The sequence below is a fragment of the Canis lupus genome, chromosome 35 (genome assembly GCF_011100685.1).
Source record: "Canis lupus familiaris isolate Mischka breed German Shepherd chromosome 35, alternate assembly UU_Cfam_GSD_1.0, whole genome shotgun sequence".
In the NCBI taxonomy this organism is placed as follows: Eukaryota; Metazoa; Chordata; class Mammalia; order Carnivora; family Canidae; genus Canis; species Canis lupus.
This window is the reverse complement of record NC_049256.1, coordinates 17,043,410-17,063,513: the sequence shown is the minus strand read 5'-3', so window position 1 is coordinate 17,063,513 and position 20,104 is coordinate 17,043,410. Positions and strand designations below refer to the sequence as shown.

The following is a 20,104-nucleotide window of genomic DNA, read 5'->3' as shown; positions in this document are numbered from 1 at the left end:
AGGCTCCCCGCTCAGTGTGGAGTCTGCTTCTCCTTCTGCCTCTCCCCTCTTCCTTTCCCTACTAGTATGTACGTGCCCCCAGATAAGTAAATAAAATCTTTAAAAAAACCCTTAATATTGTTTGAATCCTTAATGACTCTCTACTGGCAACTGAAAATCAGTTTTCCCTTATTATTTAAATAATTCAAGCAGAAATACTGTAGCTGTCTTATCCAGTATCTTGGTGTTTTTTGTTTGTTTTTACCATTAAGTAGTTTTAGAAAGGAGGGCTCTTTAAATGTGCAAAAGGACATTCAGTCTACAGGAATTTATATGAGAGCATTTGCAAACTATGCTGGCAGTTCTCTCATAGTTAAATCAACTAGATGAACCAGACTGAAATTAAAGAATAAAGAACCAGAGGGAAGTTACTCTTCAAACGGCAAGAGGCCACCTTTCCATCTTCTTTGACAGTTTATATATATATATATATATATATATATATATATATATATATATATATAAAATTTGTGTGTGTCTGTATTGTAATGTATTTGGGATATCGAAATGTATTGTATGTATTTGGGATATCGAAAATAGGATTGTAGAGCTCTGTGACAGGTTAAGAAGCTTGGTGAAGATGCACACAGGCCATTGTTTGCATATAGTCTATGATATTAGCATTTCCTAGAGGGAAAAGTCACATTTTTGGGTATGCACGTCCAAGGCAGAAAAGGTTATCTTTGAGGGGTTTTAGCTTGCAGTCACAGAGAGCCTTTGCTCAGGACTCAGATGGCCTGAGTTGGATTCCCATCTCTGTCACATATTTGTGGTATTGGGAAAGTGATGTAACTTCTTTGTGACTCAGTTTCTCCAACTGTAAAAAGTCATATAAAATTCCTAGAACAGTGCTTTGCCCGTCATAACTGTATTAGTAACCTATTGCTGTGTAACAAATTACCTGGTGGCTTAAAAGAACAAATACTTATTATCTCACAGTTTCTATAATTAGGAACCAGGGCACATTTTTTTATCTGTCTCAGGCTTGGGATCTCCATAAGGTTGCAGTCAAGCCATTAATTAACTCAGGCTGCAGTCTCATCTAAAGGATGGGAGTGGGGGGAGGGTTGGGATCTGCTTCCAAGCTCACTCTTATACAGACTCCAGCAGACCACATGGGCCCCTCCCCAGGATGGCCTTCGCAGCCTGGCAGCCAGCACCCCTGCCCCCATCATGAGTAACCCTGTAGAGAATATACAAGAGCATCCAGGATGGAAGCCAGTCTTTTTGTCACCTAATTTTGGAAATGACATCCCATTGCCTTTGCTGCCCTCAGTTTGCTAGAGAATGGCTCAATCTAGTCTATTCTCAAGGGGAGAGGACTAGACAAGAGCATGAATGTCAAGAGATGGGGTCATTGGGGTCTATCTTGGGAACTGCCTGTGACAGTTACTTGTGCTTTAACTTGTGTTTTCTATCCACACGTTTGTGAATTTCAGACTTACATAGCCTTCCTGTCTACTTGCTGTTGCCCGTATCCTGCTGGCTACTTGATATCTCCCCAGGATGTTTAATATGGCATTTTAGACCTAACATGCAATAATGGAGTGCTCCTCCCCACACACACACACCTTCTTCTTCCACCATCTTTTCCATTTTGGTGAATGGGCAGCTCCATTCTTAGAGATGATCTGGTCAAAAACTTAGATGGATCCTCCTCAACTCTTTTCTTTCTCTTATACCACTTGTCAACTTGACCTTCAAAGTACATCCAAAATCTCATCATTTCTTACTATCTCCTCCCCCAGTGTCACACCACGTTAGTAGTCTATGTGTTAGGTGTCTCACCTAACTGTCTGCGGTAGCCTGTTTTACAAGCCTGTAGCCTTGTCCCCTTATGGTCTGTTCTTCACAAGGCACTTCACTTCACTCTATTCACAATTCTCTGGTGTCTTCCTGTATCACTTGGAGTAAAAAGTCAAAGTCTCTGCAATGGCCTACAGGGCCTCTCATGATTATAAAATTATTTTTCTGTATTTAATTGTATAAAATTATATATATGTATATATATGTATATATATGTATATATATGTATATACGTATATATGTATACATACATATGTATATATGTATATGTATGTGTATATATATATATAAACCTACATATGCATGTCTCTGTAAACACATATTTATGTGTTTAATTTTTTAATTAATTAGAATCTATGTTCTGAATTGTGTAAGATGGGGATCTGACTCTTTGCGAATAAAGAGCTCATTTTCCTGGCACTGTTTATTGAATAGGACACCCATTCCCCACTGAAGGGGTATTTCACAATGAAGCTGTTAGGTTTTGCTTTGTTTTTTTCTTTTTCCTGTGCTGTGTCTAATTGTTGGATTTTAGAATAGCGATGTACCTGATAACTCCTAGAAATACAGTTGTGTTTTTAGAGGTCTCTTTTGCTGTGGTATACTCAAATACATATAAAAGCAACTTGAATTCTAATTGGGAATTAATTACGGAAGACATTTACTTACGTCCCTTTATTTGATACATAAGGAGTTACATTCTACTTCAGAGTTGGTGCTTAAACTGAAAAATCCAGTTAGTGGCAAAATTGAGATGAAAAGAAATTTTAAAAAAACAAACACCTCATGGTTTTTGGGCCACTGTTTCTGACACATGTTGATAGAGTATACTTTGCTGCTGCTGCTTGTTTATAACTGTTCAGAAAATTATCGCAAAAATGCTTATTGAATTCCAGACCCTGTAAGGATGACGTCTCGATTGAAATCCTTGTTTATATAGATAACGTTCAGGGTTTAGACAGATCTGTGAATGCTCTAGTCCCCTGGTGTTCTTTTCTTCTTTCTAGACTTGGTCTTATCTCTATTTATAGCTTCAACTGGCAAACAAGAATGGGTAGGCAAAAGGGATTAAACTCAAGCCAGTTTGTTTTTGTTGGTTATCAACAGCACTGCTGAAAAGTTCGCTAAAAGAGGAAAATATTTTGAAATTATTGCTTTAAAAGGAGGTGTATAGAATCTTCACTGGTTTTCTTTTGACAAAAATCATCTCATACTTGGTGCACTATGTGTAATTGAGGGTCTGCGATAAATCACAAAATGAATCACTTCCAGCTCCTTCACGTCGACAGAGATAAGAATGGAAAATCTTGTCACTTAGATCAGTCCTTGTCCCCCCCCCCCCTTTTTTTTTCTCCTCTACAAAGAATGTGACTTGCTCCTCTGGACACCTGGCTTTGGCAGCCAGGGTAGGGCCCTGAGCTAATTAGAGAGCCATTCCACCTCTCTCAGATAATTTTGCTCCACTGGATGACAAAATATAACCCAGAAATGAATGTCTTCCTTTAGACAAAACACAGAGAAGAAAGAGAGAAAGGGTGACCCGAGAAGGTCCTGAGCTTCTGGTAAACTTTTCCAACCAACACCGTACATGGTGTTCAGTGAGTCAGTGGGCATGAGTGATTAAACCCTAAGTCTGCTCAAGGCTCAGATGAACCTGCTATGTGCTGCCAGCCTTCCTGGGCCAGCCGCTTCCTTTGCAGAAGAATTTTGAACTAGACGACAGAGACCCTCCCAGTCCTGAAAGACCCAAGATAGCAAGCTGGTAACAAGTGAAAGAAAGGCAGCAATTTATTTTTAGTTAAAAAAAAAAAAGATTAATATCAGCCAATAACATGCAGTGGGCTCGCTGAAATCTTCCTCCTCCCTTCAAAATTCTGTTTTTACCCAAACGGTAAGATAAAGACAGTTTGTCATGCTTTGAACTTCCTGGCTTATGTTGATTTGTAGCAATATGTTACTGTTACACATTTGAGTGGGAGCTGAGTTACATTTCATGAAAGCTGCTCTGGAAACTAATAAAATCGTGACAACCCCACTTTCGGTGGGTATTGATAGCATCAAGAAAATAAAAAAGACTTTGCCATTTTCAGGCAGTCGCCTTCCAACTCAGCTGAAAATATAATGGGCTTAAACTCAACTCACTTGTTTAAACATTACCCAAGAGCAGCTTTCTCTTCCTCCTCAGAAGTTCTAAGTGCCTCCACGCATTTAACCACAGATAGGCACAACCCCCCAAAAAGTCCTTTTCAAACACGTCGAGTCTTCTATAAAGTAATAGCTTCTTCGGAAGGCTTTCAAGGAATCGATTATTCACCTGGTCACCTAGTGAGGCATAAAGGCATGTTTTCTGTCTTACAACTGGGTCATTGGATGATGACCCGGCAGTGGCCTCAGGACCTTTGGAGATGCATAGAATTGGGCGTGCCAAGTGGGATGCGGTCATCGTAGTGAGAGAGCTGGGTGGCATTCTTGCAGTGCGCTTCCAGAACAAAGGAGGAAGAGCTTGTAAGAGGCTGGAAGGGTCTGCAGATGTCTTTTGAAGACATTTCCAGGTTCTAATGGCCATTGTAAAAAAAATCCAAACAGGAATACCCGGGTGGCTCAGTGGTTGAGCATCTGCCTTTGGCTCAGGGTGTGATTCCCGGGGTCCTGGGATCGAGTCCCTCATTGGGCTCCCCGCAGGAGCCTGCTTCTCCCTCTGCCTATGGTTCTGCCTCTCCCTGTGTGTGTCTCATGAAAAAATAAATAAAATTTAAAAAAAACAACAACAACAGAGGAGTGGACTGAGCAGTGGGAGAAGCTAGAACAAACCAGTGACCAGTGATGTTGTAAGCTCACAAGGCAGAGGAGTACTTTTCAGAGCCACCACCTTGTCACCACACAGTTCCACTGTGTAGGCTTTGTCAGCTGCTCTGAGTGGGGGTAAAGAGGCATGCATATTTTAACCATTCATTTCACATTTCAGCGTGTAAAGTAGACGCTGCCTTCCAACTTGGCTGGGGCAGTTCTTTATCGAGATTTATCGAGTCAGAGTGAAAACCCGTCAATCACCTATTTGTGGCGCAAAATCGAAAATTTCCTCTAACACTTTATCTTTTCTTTGTTGTGCAATCCTAGCAGCCTTGTGTTTAAAGATATTAATATTAGCTCGGTGAGTCTGAGTCCTTAATGGGCAGAATCAGATGAATTTTAATTTGAAACAAACCTTTCTCTACTTTCTACCCTTGATAAGTGCATGTCAGTTATCTTTAATTATTCAACATTAGGAATTCTTCTCTGGGTACTTATTTCAGCTAGTAAACTTGAAATTTTGCAGGCACATTCCTAGTAGTATATATAATTTTCGAGATGTCCTACCTACCCCGGCAGGTGCTCTGTTTTCTTTCTTCCTCTCCCCTCCTCCACCTTCTACTATTTCAGGGCACCATAGGTAGATCAGTTGTGTGATAGCATCGTTCTGATAATTAACATGCTTGTTTGAGGTTATAAAATATACATCTGAGAGAGGCCAGGGATTTCCCCCTGAATATCAACTAACTGCTTGAAGTGGCATTTTTCATTCTGACTTGTTTTGTTTTCTTTTCCTGTAGCATACTGGAGCAAAATGAAAGAATTTGTTCTGAGGCCTCAAAAGTAGTGCTGCTACGGACCATGAGCAAGAAAGGGTGGACTTCAGCCTGCACGGATGGTCTTGAAACACAAATAGTTGTGGGTAAGTCATCCAAAGGACTTGGCATTCATTAGCTCTAGATTTCATCAATCATCATTTATTTGGTGTCTCAGGACATCTTAGTCGAGTGCAGGGTTATTTCTCTACAACCCAAGCAACAGGCTGTGTGAGAAAATGTTGTTCTAGTGGTGGAGAGCCAAGAGAACAATGAAATTGACTTAGCATGTTTGTTTCTAAAATTTGCAGAGTAAAAAAAAACAAAAACAAAAACAAAAAATAAAATAAAATAAAATTTGCAGAGTAGCAGGATCTGAGTACAAAGCTTCTGTGGTTAGAAAAGACCAAAAAGAAGGGAAAAAGCACCCCCAAACAACTGAACGCACAACCAACCAACCAACTACATCTTCCAGACATTCCTTTTAGCTGAGAGGGTAAGGGATTAATCACACATGAGACGGTCGATTCAAGCTGATGGCAGATTTGTTACCCTGCAGTGGAGTATCAGTGAGGGCAAGGTGAGAAGCACTGGGATTTTCCAAGTCTTACTCAACACGTATTTACTGAGCACCTTTTAACTACGCATGGTGCCCGCATGAGAGCCTTGATCTGGAGGTGAAATTTAAGTCCTCCAAACTATAAAGAAACAATAAATAAATGCCAAGCAAGACACCAAAAATGCTGTGGATTTCCAAGGAAGTTTCACCAGCCTCATTGATTATAGTTCTTAGAAACAGTCCTCAAATGGAAGCTGGTTCTGCCCACCTTTGTTGACCTCAGACAACTTACTCATCCTCAAGGAATGAGTCACTTCTAAAAACTCCAGTGCGTGCCTCGGTGACCTCCAAGGTCTCTTGCAAATCTAAAAATGCCATAGTTCACTCTGCTGAAATTAATTAAATCATCATCCCCTTTGATTCTTGCTCCGCCGAATCCATGGTGAGCCCTTGGCAGGTCATCTTTGGCTCATTGGATGCACCAGTGGTGGAGAAGGAGCCAGGCACTCTGGGGTCCCTTTTCCCTCCTTCTCCCTACGATCTTGTGAACCAGCCCTTTGGTCAAACAGGCCTTGTGGTGTCTGTGGTTAGTAATGCATTCCCTTGCGGCGTTAAAGACAAAGTGGCACATTGTTATATGAATATAATATAATATATTTGTCCTTTAGTTTCCTGTCGGGGATCTAACTCTTCCTTCTCTGTTCTGTTTGCTGTCAGTGTCTTATGGGTTTTCTACCAATACTTGAACCCTGTGGAGTCCCAAACTTTGTTTTAAATTGAACATAATTTATTATTTTTTCTTTCTCACTAACCATCCCTTTTCCGGAGCAGAGCTATGAATGACACTTTAAATGATGCTCAGATGTCACTCTTGTTAGCAGCTGGCTGTCTGCCTCAGAGTGGTGCATTATTTGGGTTTCGTGACAGCATTTTTTTTTTTTGTCTTACAAATGTGAAATCATGAAGTGCAGGAAACCACATGAATGTGGCAGAATGAAAATGCGAACATCGTATTATCTGGAAATGCCAATGTTACAATTCTCCTGGTGACAGTGTCCTCCTTGTACTCAACCTAGGAAGCCTGTTTACCTGCTGGGTGGCAGTCCTCTAATTCATGGCTTTGTCTTCACGCATATATCTGCCATGGCCCCCTTGTCACGCTGAATCAGGAGGTTTGGTGTAGATGATTGGGCTGTTTCTCGCTAAGCAGGACCTGCCTGCCTGACCATTGAGCCTGTCTCACCTTCACCCTCTTCCTGGAATGCGCAGGCCTCTGAACTCCTGGAACATTTAGAACGTGCATCATAAAAAAAAAAAAAAAAAAGAAAAAAGAAAGAAAGAAAGAAAAAAGAAAAATCTAGGGCTGTGTATTGCCTTGTGGGTGATTGCTATCACCCCGTCTGGGTTGCACACTCACTGAGGGCAGGAATCAGGTCTAACCCAGCGTTTCTGTGGTCTGGCCCCAGGATCTCCTGCAGCCAAGCCACCTGTGCATGTGTATTAAAGTTGCAGATTCAGCAACACTGGGCGCAATGAGTCAGAATTTCTGGGGATGTGGAGCCTAAGAGACTCACCACAGAGAAGTCTTGCACACCGAGGTTTGTGAGCAGCTGCCTGTGTCCGCTCCCTCAGCCTCTGGGCCTCCTCACCTGCAGCATAGGGTCTAGCTCTCAGCACGTCGCAGGTGCCCAGGCGATATTTGGTCTAATAAGCAGCATCCAGCCACCAGGGTTGCATTCATTCTTCAGTGGCTTTTAGCCTTTTGGGGATGTGAAGTCTAGATATTCTCTGATCCCATAGAAACCCCGTTTTGTCCAAATGTGTCAAGTCCCCTCAGTCAGAGGCTGTTCTGGAAACCTTTTTGTCTCCTTCTCTTCAACTGGTGGTGGTTCTGACTGTCCCTATTAGTGGCGGTGGCCCCTGCCCACGCACAGTCCAGAAGTCATGTCGACTCTGGGGGAGGGGACCGGAATCTTAGGACAGAAGGGGATCGGAGGTGGGAGCAGTGCTGTGGGAACCTAGATGCTGTAGCCTCGGATCCCAAGGCCACGCCTGCTGCCCTTGGCAGTTTCTTTTGAACGCTGTTTCTTTCAGCTGTTAGGGCGCGCAGGTTGCCCATTTTGGTGGCAGGAGAGCGATCCCATTGCTGAAAGGGATAAAGTTAAGCTGCAGTGGACACACATCAAAGCATCCCCAGTGCCAGCAGCAGATTCAGGATTTGAATCTGATGACAACAGACTGCAGTGGCCACACGGGGCCCCCTCCTGCCCTCCTCCACTTGCTGCAGCAAGGGCACCCCTGGCCTTGGATGCTCCAGAGGAGATTTGCAGGGCGGTTTTTGCTTTTAGTGCAATTCCTCATGCCCTTGCTGCCAGATCCAGCCCTGGTAAAAGACCTAACAGAAACCAAACAGAAGAACTCGGGAAGTCTAGCCAGCCTCTAAGGGAACCAGTGAGCTAATTGGGAAACTTATTAGCCATTAAGACAGCCACTTCCAACTGCATTGAAGCTTTTTTTTTTTTTTTTTTCAGCATTTGTTTGTATGTTTGTTTGTTTGTTTTTACTCTTGCTTAGTCAGTTTCATTTAAGAGAAGTTGTGTCGACCTTGGATTAAGTTTGTATTAAAAGGCATATTCAGGGGGCGCCTGGATGGCTTAGTCGGTCGGTTAGGAGTCTGCCTAACTTCGGCTCAGTCATGATCCTGGGGTCCAGGGATCAAGCCCCACATCGGGCTCCCTATTCAGCGGGGAGACTGCTTCTCCCTCTCCCTCTGGCTTGTTCTCTCTCTCTCTCTCTCTCTCTCTCGCCATCAAATAAATACATAAAATCTTTAAAAAAATAAAAGGCACCTTCAGGCACAGCAGCAGGAAGTGTCTTCTCCCAGGTGTCCATCTAATTTTGTCAACAGGAGGTTTGGAGAGAAGGAAGGTATAACAATGCGTTGGGAATTTTTTTTTTTTATTCTCATTCTCAGCTAAGGTAAGAAAAGAAAGCACAGATTTCCAAAGCAATATTGAGACCAAAAGAGGCTATTCCTTTTTTTTTTTTTTTTTTTGCATACGTGCTTCATTGAAACCTGATTAGGTTTTCTCTGTATAGCCTCTTGCAGTTGGGTTGGGGTGTGGGCTGGCTTTGTGAGGCAGGAGGCAGGGGCACAGGCTATCACTCATGCAAGAGAAGTGTACAGTTGTTGGCATTGGTGCCTGAACCTTCATTAAAGGTCTTTTTTTTTTTTTTAAGATTTTATTTATTTGCTCATGAGAGACACAGAGAGAGGCAGAGACACAGCCAGAGGGAGAGGCAGGCGAAATATATGGAATATTTCCTTACAAATAGTCAGCCATTGTTGGGAAAGCAAAGAGCTGATTCTAAAAAATATTTGACTACATCACTTGTGTTCTTTACCATGTGGCATTCTCCAAAACTGCAGATTTTCCGAATGGCTTCCTAAACCTTAGGCACTGCTTTTGGGAGGCAGATAGACATAGGAAAAGAGGCAGATCAGTACCCCCCCTCCCCCCACCAAAGATCATCGCTGGAAAGCTCTTTAAAGGCTTTGTCGCTTAGAAAAGTTAGATCCCCTTCACTGTCATACATGACGTTCTGTAAAACAGTACCAAGCATGCCTTCTGTGAAATACGTGAAAACTCACTCCTCTTGCTGATACTGTCACGGGCTAATAACATCAGTCCTTTGGAGAAGCTGTGTGGTTGGGTATAACTGAGTGAAACCACACCAGTTCAGGAAATGCAGTGAATGGTCCTATAATAGGCATCATCAAAACAGATGGTGATTAACTTGGAAGGTACCCTTCCTTGGTGACAGTTTGAAAGCTTGGAAAGGAGGTGTTTGCTATGCATCAAAAGAAATCAGGATGAAACTGCCACATTGGCACATGGTTGGAATGAAAACAGAAAGAAACCCACCGGAGCTCCTTACTGCACATGCTTTTCCTGAAGACCTCATCATCACATCACGACATCGTTACCAATTCTGTTCTCCTGATGAACATAGCTCTCTCTTTCCTCTCGGAGCTTAAGATCATCGGCTTCCATCTTCCTCCCAGATGGCTCCAATTGGGTTATCATAGGTGCCTCTGACTTTTTTCTATACCTCCTTCCTGTTACTGCCCTGTCCCCCTTTATGGGTTCCTTGTCTTGAGAAACAGCATCAGCATCCAGCCAGTCATCGATGCTGGACACCACCTTCTCTTCCTATGCTTTGTCCCTTAACCACACACTAGAGTTTTGCCTCAAATGTATTTCACGGTCTACCACTCTTCTCCATTCCCCTGCCCTTGGTCTGTTTCTGCTGTTAGCATCACTTGCCTGACTACTGCAGCCACCTTCCAGAAAGTACTTCTACCTTATGTCTATCCTTCCTATATTCCATTCATCCTATGATTTTGAGGGTTGTCTTCCCAAAGAAAGGGTCTGATTGAATTACTACCATTCCTGAAAACCCTAGGTGGCACTTGAAGTATGTAATACAATGTGAGCCTCAAATTCATCCTTCATGGGCAGCCCTGGTGACTCAGTGGTTTAGCCTCTCCTTCGGCCCAGGGCGTGATCCCGGAGACCTAGGATCCAGTCCCATGTCAGGCTCCCTGCATGGAGCCTGCTTCTTCCTCTGCCTGTGTCTCTGCCTCTCTCTCTCTCTCTCTCTCTGTCTCTCATGAATAAATAAATAAAATCTTAAAAAAAAGAAACTCATCCTTCATAATTGTGTGTGCAATTGATCACACATCAATACACATTGATTACGAAATCATGATGAAAATATGCGCGTGTCAACAAAGATGAAAAGTAAATAAAGCAAAAATGAAGATGTTTGTAGTATTAGTTCAATTGGTACTTGATTTAAGAATGATACTCCTCTGGTATTTTCCATAGGAATGAGTGAGTATGATGAAGTAAAAGGAAAAATTTAAAGGATTTTGTTAGTTTCCATTTTCCTACAAGATAAAATGGTGAGTCCTTTGCATGACATTCAAGATCCCTAGGAATTCATTGTCAGCTCACTATTTAGATCTCATCCCTCCCTCCCATCTTCCCCACATGGCATTTCTTCCCTTTCTACATATACTGTGTTCTTTAGCAGCCATGCCTTTTTTTATGTTGATTCTTCTGCATGTAATTCTGTTTCTCCACCCAGTGAACTTCTCATTCATTGATGCCTACTGGGAATGTCTCCTCTTCCTGTGTTAGCTCAACGGATTGCAGTTCTTTGATGATGCAGCCATCTCTGTGGATGATCCGTGAGGGTGGAGATTGGTTTATTTTTAAACCTTGTGTTCTAAGTAGTAAACCCATTCCTGCACATAATATAGCTTAATATTTGTGGAAGGTAAAAAGAAAGAACTCATTGAGAAATATACAAGTAACCCTTCAGGTAAGATTTCAAATGTTTCGGATAAGCTTTTTTTCAAAAAAATTACAAAAAGTTCGTATGTTGAGTTAAACGATTTTTACAAAAGCAGTTGGACTCAGCATCGTAGCACTTTAAGTAAACTTGTAGGGTGAATCGTTGGTATTTGAAACTTCTAACATCAGGTAGAGTCACTTCAGCTTCTCAGAAGCCATATTTGCGAAGTGACTAGAAATTGCTTTTCAAACTATTTTGTGCCATGAAAAAATCATATTGGCCAAATCAGAAATCCACCAAAATGACACATTCAGTGTTGGCAACATAATACGAATATGTGGTATTTTTTTCTTAAGGGAATTTAAAAAGCCAAGACTGGGTAACATTAAAGGATTGATATAACATTTTCAGTTCTGAAAGGCTATTCTACTCTAGAAATATACTTGTTACTATTTTTTCATTTCTAAGAATTCTGTTTGGTTAAAATTGCAAAGGAGAAAAAAATATCTTGGCTTAAACAAAATGAAAAGTCATCTCCAAAATTAATTTGGCATCCTCAAAAGTTCCTTTTCAAAGGGAAGAGGAGGAGGTTTTTTAATATCACATGTTAAAAATGCCACTAAAAAAAATCATCATTTGCACTTGTGAGCAAGAATTTCAGAATGCTATTTAATGGAGAGCAGTGTGTGAGGCATGTTTTGCATCTTTTTAAACAATATTTTGACACTGGGGGAAGGCTGTTTAATAGTATAGATTATTTTGTGATCTATATTGTACATATCATCTCTATTTTTCCTATTAATGTTTTAGTTAGAGTCAGTTAAGTTGGAATAGATCATTTGTTTCAAATTTGCCACTGTTCTGTGTGATATTTTTACCCAACCTTCGTTTGCTGGCCTATGAAATTATGACAAAAGCCGAACCATTGTTAGAGTAACGAATTAGGGATATTGATCGGCCCACATGTACTGATCGACTGCTCACTTGAAAGTCTTAAATACCACACCATTTGGAAGCATCTCATGGAAGGTGATCTACATCTATTTTACAGACGAATCTTTGCTGAATTTATTATTTTTCTGTCCTGTGCCTCACATTTATTTAAAAGCCTGGTCATTTGGCCGTATAGAAGGTCCACCAGGAATTATGTATACCTGAAGCCATCAGCGTATTGTCAAGTATACTTCCGTTGTGTGTATACATACATACATACCATGGCTAAGGGGAGCGAATGCAGATTCGCAGCTCGCCTTTAGCTATTCTCATTATTTAGCTGCAGTGAAAGCAATTTTCATTACAGCTTTGGGTGCTTCCTGGATAGTAGTAGGTGCTATCTTGAATTGTCCTTCCCAGACCACATATATGGGTCCCCGTGGCGATACTGTGGCTGTGGCCTATGTAAGGCTGCCTGGCGCTGGTTAAAGCAGAAGGGTCTGTAAGCACGAGTTTCCTCAATGAGGAAGGCTGCTTGGTGGAAGACAACCCTTCATGAGACTCTAAGGATCTAAAGATAGAACAGAATTGCTTGATGGATCTCAAAGTTTGAAAACCCAGCCTCGAGAAAACTGATTACTGTCCTCATAGATTGGGTTTGTTTGTTTGCTTGTTTTTTTTTTTTTTTTTTTTTTCCAGCAGTACCTAATCCATCGCTATATTGTGGTTGGAAAACAATGTAATGTATTGTTGAAGAGTGTAGGTTCTTGGGGCAGATTTCCTGGGTTTGAGTACAAATCTGCCTCTTGGTAGCTGTGTAACGCTGAGCAAATTTATTTAACCTCTTTGGGTCTCAGTTTATCCACCCATGAAGTAGGAAAATTAAAGCAGCATCTATCAAAGCTGTAAAACCTACATGAGTTCATGCCCATAAAGCTTTTTTTTAAAAAAAAAAATTAGCTGTTACGGTTACGTTACTTTTGTGATATTCAGTTAGACAGCTACACAGCTTGTACTAAAAATTTTCCAACCTTTATTCGTGGGTACCTTCCTTCAAACTGAATTTATGAGTTTTTCCTCTGTGAGGGGAAGGTGAATATGGGAGTGAGCCCAGTCAGGGAGGGTGAGAAAATGCGGTGGGAACACAAAGGAGTGAGATAGTTGGTCTAGTTATGAAGTGGTGAGGATAAGGAGGGGGCGTTTTGAGCTAGATGTTGAAGTATGGCCCAGATCCCAAATGGCAGGAGGCTAAGGGAATGAAGGTGAGAAGAAAGAGGGCGGTGTGTGTTTGAGGCACATCGTGGACTGGCTTGGGTCCAGTGAGAGGTGTATGAAGTTAGAACAGTGAGGGATTGGGAGGAACGAGATTCCTTTAATAATGATGGTAATATAATAATTAGTGTGAACTATTAATTGACTACCTTACACCAGCTTCTGTGAGTGGTGTCTTACAGCATCTTACAACGTAGTTAGTTAGCCCATTTGACTGGTGAAAACAATTGGTTTAATCCTATCCTAGGGGTTGGAATTTTATCTCAAGTGGCAGAGAGCCATTGAAGATTGTGGAATGGAAGAAGTTCATGATCAGACTTAGCACTGATGTACTCATCTGCTCTATTAGACTCTAAGTTCCCTCAAATTAAAGGCAGGTCTCCTACCGCCCTATGTCCCCTCAAGGAGTAGCACTGGATCTTCAGCATGGTGGATACTCCATAAATACTGGGGTATATTTTAAAAGCTTCTTCAACAAAACTTAGGAGGCCCTTTTTCGACATTTTCTCTTTTAAAGAGGAAACTAATTGATCTGAGTATGGTTAATAAACTAATTCCTTTGTGCTTATACATGTTTCATCTCATCTGATCCTCACAAAAACTTTTACAAATAATGAGTCTGACTTTTACATTTAAATTATATGTTATTATAGTGGATGAGGTTATTGGTGCTGAAGACTGTCACAGGGCTTGTAGAAAGAAAGCTAGGATTTGAACCCTAGACTCCCTGACCCCTTGCCTGTACTCCGTCTTCACTCCTACCTCTGCTGAACCACTTCTGATTTCCAATATGCACTAGGGTTATTTTTTTCAATGCTTTAAGGCCACTTTGCTAGCACTCTGTTGCTTTCAGAGAAAGTAAAGCCCCACAAGGACCTAATCTACTTTGTAGAGGCTGATGGGAAAGAAATTATCTTCAACTGTCCTCAGGACCAGCATCCTTCTAAATGACGCTGCTGGCAGGTGGCCATTTCTAGGAGCCCATCAAATTAGCCACTTGGAAGAGCCTGGCGTCCTTTGTTGGGTACCATGCAGAGTGAACTTGCTCTTCACAGTAAAACAGAGTTTGGGGGTGAGTACATTGCAAGAACCCTAGATATTTAAGGGAAGCACTTTGCTTCATCCATCTGACTGACACCAAATTTATTACACTAAAAACCACTCAGCAATAGGCAGAGCAGCATGTGTTTCCAAACGCTGCCTAGAATTTGCAGTGACATGTAGTGAAAGGGGAAGTTCAGGACCAGCTATCAAAGGTCATAGCCCGTGGACTTACAGGCACACATTATGTAAATTCAACCTAACTCTGTATTAACCTGACAAGTTGTGGAGTAGTTTTCTGCTCTATGAAATTGATCCTCAGTAAGATTCTCCAGAGTATCAGATCTACTTAATGCATTTAAATCAGTACTTGTAAATTCTTGACAACCATGCTGGGGCTGATTAGCAGAGGCTTATCTCACCTGCAGCTGTACCCACTTTGCACGAATGGATATGGTTTTCTCTCTTTTCCTAGTGGGTATCCACATTGGTCTCACCCCTTCCTTTGCCTGGCACTGCCATCAGCCACGTGGGAGAGTCAGCGAGCTAACAGTACTCTGTCTTGGGGACATAGCCATCAATCCAGCACCCCACTTTGATTTTTAAATATATATATGATTAAATATTTAATATTTAAATATATATTTAATATATTAATTTAATTTGATTAATTAATTTGATTTGATTTTGATTTGATTTTTAAATATATATGATTAAATATTTAATATTTAAATATATTTAATATATTTAATATTTAATATTTAAATATATATGATTTTATTCATTCATGAGAGGCATAGAAAGAGAGAGAGGTAGAGACATAAGCAGAGGGTGAATCAGGCTTCCTGCAGGAGCCCAATGTAGGACTTGATTCCAGGACCCCGTGATCATGACCTGAGCCAAAGGCAGATGCTCAACCACTAAACCACCCAGGCATCCCAATATATATATTTTTAATTGCGGTAAATACATATAACATATAACATAAAACTTGCTGCTCTAACCATTTATAGGAGTACAATTCAGTGGCTTTAAGTACACTCACGATTTTGTGCAATCATCAGAGATTTTCATCATTGCAAACAGAAACTTGTACCTATTAAACACTTACTCCCCATTCCTTTCTCTCCGCAGTTCCTAGTAACTTCTACTCTACTTTCTTCAGTGATGAATTTGCCTATTTTAGCTACCACAGATACTTGGAATTATACAGTATGTGTCTTTTTACATCTGGTCCTTAATTTATTTTTAACACAGGATTTCTAAATGAACTTTTCTCATGTATTCAGTTTTAATACTTCATTGTATTAGTAATTATCAATAAGATATAATTCTCATTCTAACTTCAGGAAAGAAGGTCCTGTAAGAATATGAGTAAGCAGCAAAATTTCAGTTATAAAATAAGTAAGTCACAGAGATTGAAAAGTACAGCCCAGGGAATATAGCCAATAATATGGTAATAATGTTGCATCGTGACAGATGGTGACTACTCTTACCTTGCCAGCACTGATGTACAGAACTGTTGAATCAATATGTTGCACACCTGAAACTAATATAACATTGTATGTTAATTATACGGCAATTGAACAAAGGAATATGAGTAAACAGAAGACATAGAAAAAATATTTTCATTAGTACACTGAAGGAAAAAATATTTGTAAGGCAAAATTCAAATGCCTAATAGGTGATTTCACATTCATCCTTTTTTTTTTTTTTTTCACATTCATCTTTGAGGTTGATCTTCCCTTGCTTGGGTTTCGCCCCTTTTCAGCCCGAATCCTCTGCAGAATTCCTATAGGCAGTTTTGCATTTCCGTAATGCCTCCTGGGGAGAATTTGGCATTTGTTAGATACCATCTTTGGGCTGACTTGCCTTTTATTCTTCTTTTCGTTGATTTTTAAATTAATCATCCCGTATACTTGCCTCTGTCCAACAGCAGGCAGAAACATGTGATGACTGCCCTTGGAAAACTGGTGAATCACAGCCCTCTGCTTGCGGTGATGTTCCGCAAAGCAGAAGTATTCCTTTCTGCATAGAAACAGAAGCATTGTGATTTTACTGCAGCAGTGAAATTGTAGTAGAGGTGAACATAAGTCTTCTTCTATTTACATCTTTAATGAGCCACAATTAAAAGTAGTGGGTTGGCGTGTCAGAGTGAATGTGTTATTTTCAGATTTCTATTCTAGGAATTGCCACTGCTGGTCTAAGCTGCACTTCACTGGCACCCTGGAGCTCCGAGAGCCTTAAGAAAGAAAGCCCAGAAAGGTCTAATCTACTTCCTGAAAGTTAATGGAACAGTAATGACTTTCTGCTGTGCTAAGGTAGAGATTTGCCTCAAATCCCAGACGCCTATGATTTTAGAATCTTCTGTCACGATACATCTTTTTCTTCTGGTGAAAGGCTCCATGGATTGATTTAATGTTGAGGCACTCAGAGATTTTTCTCACTTCTCATTTTGTCTTGCCATCACGAAGATGTACTGAGGTGCTCTCCCTGCATGGGATACCTGGTGTGAGGCAGAAACTCACATTGTAAGAGGGCCTCTCCCCACCTCTGACTGAGCCTAGACTCAAGCTCATTCATCTCAGGGGCACTCTACTGTGTTAGACCACTCAGCACTGCCCTTCCCCATCTTGTCCACACCCAAGGATAATTGCCGAGTTTAGCTGTACTGTGATGGCTAATCTGACACACTCTCTTAGGAACCCTTAGTGGGTCTCCACAGATTATGCATTGCGGCCAAATAAATTACTCTGGACAAGAGTATTTCTTGACAAAGTAGTAAAGCCACATATTGGGATTCATGCAGTAGTTCAATAGCTCATTTAAAACATCAAGTGTAAATATTTCCGTTTACCTGGTTGAGCTGGGCAAAAATGTGCATGGGAGTATTTGCAGTTTAGTGTTGAAGAAGACTGTAAGGAAATACATAGATCTTGGCCATTGGCAGTTGTCCCCACCTTTGTGTTGCTTGTGTACAATCTGAATGTGTCATGAACCAGGCACTCTTGTTTTGGAGCTGGTGATGCTTCAGATTTGCAGCCCCTCACTTCCACAGTCCCCTCCGTAGACCTGGTATCAAATTCTAGGTTGCTAATTTTGTGAACTCTTTCTGAAAGACCCACCCACCAATACTCTCTTTTATTCCTTTACTAACTTTTTATAAGCTTCAGACCCCACATACTGGATCTACCAGTCTGATTAAGAGTGTGCATAAACCATGCCTATGCATATGGTAATTAAATAAATTTACTTCATACTCAGTTGTGAAATTCCCAAAAATCTGCCAGCCCACAAAATAGGAAAATTAAGGGGCTGTGCAGAACCTTTAATATTGTCACCAGTTGTCTCCAAGGAAATTTGTATCTTGGACATTTAGCAAATAATAATGTTTAACTGATAGTGATTATGTCCTAAAATTTCCCAAAGCGATGACTAACAGTTATGAATCACATATTCCTGGGAATCTCCCTTCCCCCACTTGCCATTTGCCTGGGGCAGTGTACAGTGTATCAGAGTTTCTTAGGAGTTTAGTACAGTTGAACTATATATAGCTTCTTATCTTCTCCCCATGCCACTTAAAGAAAAATTAATTTAATGGCTATTTTTGAAACATTTTTTCCTAGCTTGACATGGTTATCTGAAGATAAATAATTTTCCCTGCTAAGGAGTCACTTGTTACAGGTGACTCTGGTTTGAGAAACAGCTGTTGAATTCTAGTCTACTAAATTAATTTCTTTCTCCCTTTTCCAAAGAGTGGTTTTATGGTTCTCAGTCTTTTTGGTAGGTGTAAAAACTAGTTTGTCTAGATTTTTTTTTTAAATATACCTGGGATTCAAGCTATGGCATTTCCCTGAAATAGTACTGCCATGGCCTGGGAAGAAAAGACCCCAATTAAATAAAACCCATTTTTTAAAAAAGAAGAAGAATGAGAGGGCACCTGGGTGGCTCAGTGGTTGAGTGTCTGCCTTTGGCTCAGGTCGTGATCCTGGGGTCCCGGGATTGAGTCCCACATCAGGCTCACCACGCGGAGGTTGCTTCTTACTCTGCCTATGTCTCTCTCTGTCTCTCGTGAATAAATGGATAAAATGTTAAAAAAATAAAAAATAAAAAGGATGAAGTATTTGTCTATAAAAAGCTTCTAAATTTTTTTTAAAAGATTTTATTTATTTATTCATGAGAGAGAGAGAGAGATCCCGGGACCCCAGGATCATGCCCTGGGCCAGAGGCAGGCACTAAACCACTGAGCCACCCAGGGATCCCCAAAAGCTTATAAATTAATGATATTTATTAACCATTGAAATTTTTTATTAGTCAGATATCTTAAGGGTGGACTGATGTCAAAGACCATTAGGGGGGAATGAAAGATGGCATAGGCAGAAGGTCCATATGCATGATGCAGAGCAGAATGACCATGAAGTACAAAATCGCCAAATATACTTTGTCCTACCTGAAAATGTAGGCCTGTTCCAGTGGCCTGCTTGCCAATAAAACTTACCTTGATGACTTAGGCACAGTGGAGGGCCAGGAAGGGGGGAAAAGCAAGCAGATTGGATGATGTAGAATTAGAAACTCGACTGCTTTGGGGAGAGGGGGGTGGCCACACCATCTAGGTTTCGGTTTTTGCTATACCACAAATTTTGTGACCTTTGGAAAGTTGTGAACCTTTCTGGAACAGTTTCCTCCTCTGTAAGAGGAGGACAGGAGCCCGGATAATCCTTGGAGGTTCTGTCCACTGTGACATTCTGTATCTGAGGATTAAAAGACAACAGATTTACATGGGAAATGAGAAGGGTAAGAATAGAAGCAGAGCATGTGGAAGGGGGGCAGGTATGTAAATGGTGGTCTAGCACACATGGTGGAAATACCCCTGGTGTAAATTCAGGTGTGCATCTCTCTCCATGGGCAAGTGACTTTTACTGGGGGAACTACATGCTGGCTGAGCTCTGGGGCAACTAATATGCACCTGCACTATACACCCTTCAGAAAACCATATTTCCCCTGCATGGCCTGTGCTCCTTGCCCTTCCCCTGGCATAGGAGGCTTTGTATCTGTGCTCAGGGCTATGCTGCTTCTTGTCCTCATCAGCTCACACATTCTCACCTCTGCTTCAGTCATACCTTCAGGAAGCTTCTGGATGTGCTCATGAACCACAGTAGGTTGCCCTTCTCATTCTAAAGCCCTGTTGAAATTTTCTCTCTAAAAAAAAGAAATTTTCTCTCTGCAAATTTAGACGTATTTATTTATCTTATTGCTGTCCCACTTCAAGAATCAAATACAATTATTTCTTTTTGCCTGAACTCACACATCTGAATGAGCTTTTGTAATTAGCAGAGTGGGCTAAGGCAGAAGTACTCGAGTCCTTGCCAGGTTGTAACTTTGTTGTTTGGTTCCCACTGAACATCCTCACATCCTCAAGTTTCTGGGCAATGTATAAGAATAGCTCCTGATCCCCAGAATTTAGTCATCAAGTGATGCAGACCAA

The 20,104-nt window shown here is 41.1% G+C and overlaps 1 protein-coding gene and 1 long non-coding RNA gene across 12 annotated transcripts in view; one reads left to right on the top strand and one right to left on the bottom strand.

Annotated features, from left to right (window-relative positions):
- Positions 1–20,104, top strand: part of ATXN1 (ataxin 1) — a 406,723-nt gene that overhangs the window by 100,226 nt on the left and 286,393 nt on the right. For all 11 annotated transcript variants that reach the window (XM_038584226.1, XM_038584222.1, XM_038584221.1 and 8 more), the window contains one exon: positions 5,436–5,557. The gene's annotated coding sequence lies outside the window, so the exon portion shown is untranslated. The remainder of the gene's footprint in view (positions 1–5,435; positions 5,558–20,104) is intronic.
- The window catches only part of LOC111094063, a 30,375-nt gene that overhangs the window by 7,971 nt on the left and 2,300 nt on the right, over positions 1–20,104 (bottom strand). The window contains exons 2-3 of the long non-coding RNA XR_005384356.1: positions 19,118–19,370; positions 16,116–16,168 (exon numbers count right to left, since the gene is read on the bottom strand). This is a non-coding gene — a long non-coding RNA (uncharacterized LOC111094063). The remainder of the gene's footprint in view (positions 1–16,115; positions 16,169–19,117; positions 19,371–20,104) is intronic.